This window comes from Petaurus breviceps, unplaced genomic scaffold, assembly GCF_028583685.1.
Source record: "Petaurus breviceps papuanus isolate PSGF00001 unplaced genomic scaffold, PetGlider_PUasm1.0 90897, whole genome shotgun sequence".
Lineage (NCBI taxonomy): Eukaryota > Metazoa > Chordata > Mammalia > Diprotodontia > Petauridae > Petaurus > Petaurus breviceps.
Genome location: NW_027187374.1, coordinates 7,828,854 through 7,829,765, shown reverse-complemented (window position 1 = coordinate 7,829,765; position 912 = coordinate 7,828,854). Strand labels below are relative to the sequence as shown.

Here is a 912-nt window from a genome sequence, read left to right as displayed (position 1 = left end):
TCTATCTATCTATCTATCTATCTATCTATCTATCTATCTATCTATCTATCTATCTATCTATCTATCTTTCACCCGTCCCTTCAGTCTCGCGCGCTCTCCCCTTCTCCTCGGTCTCTTTCTCTCACCCCCCAGTCCCGCTTGCACTCTCTCTACCTTGCTCCCCGCCCACAGATGTGGGGGGAAGGGAAGCAACCTCTCAGTCCCGAGACTGTGGCCCCTCCTACCTCCCGGGAAGGAGGACTTGGATGGTGGGGAAGGCTGGGAGAGGTGGAGAGTGAAGGGGACCAACGACTTTTGCACGCCTACCCCGGGAAAGGAGGAGGGAAATAATGACATCCAAATAGACCAATAAGAGCTAGGATTTAGAAGTTGGGGGAGGGGGGAGGCTCCGCGGCAAGATGGGAGGGAGAGGTGATGTTAGGAACTGGGCGTTTTGACATTGGTTGGGCCTTTCTGCGTAATCGTAGTACAATCTCGGCTTTTTCACCTTACGCGATGCTGTCACATGCTACGTGAGGCCAGATTCAGTCTCTCTAAGCTCCGTCACGGTAGCTATTAAACAAACTTAGCTGGAAGGGACCGAAAAACCGCCATCGCTCAAAGGCAAGAAGGGGCCTGGGGCTCAGGGAAGGGGCGGGGAATAAGAAGGGCGTCTCCTTGACGACTTACTCAATTTGCATGAAATGGTTGCCCGAACCGTGAGACCACAATGCCCAACATTCTTTCGTGAGCAAAGTCAATCCCCCCTTGCCGTGGTTCCTGGTGAAGCATGCTGGGAGATGTGGTCTCCTTTAGTTACTATGGCGCTTCCTTTCCCACGCTTCAAGCGGAAGCTGACAGACGGGGGGGATGGCCTTGGTCAAGGAAGAATGTTGGGCATTGTGGTCTCACGGTTCGGGCAACCATTTCATG

At 53.2% G+C, this 912-nt stretch overlaps 1 protein-coding gene across 1 annotated transcript in view; it reads left to right on the top strand.

The window, feature by feature from the left end:
• The first annotated feature begins 375 nt into the window (after positions 1–375).
• The window catches only part of CRYZL1 (crystallin zeta like 1), a 71,176-nt gene continuing 70,639 nt past the window's right edge, over positions 376–912 (top strand). Inside the window, exon 1 of the mRNA XM_069074943.1 lies at positions 376–603. The gene's annotated coding sequence lies outside the window, so the exon portion shown is untranslated. The remainder of the gene's footprint in view (positions 604–912) is intronic.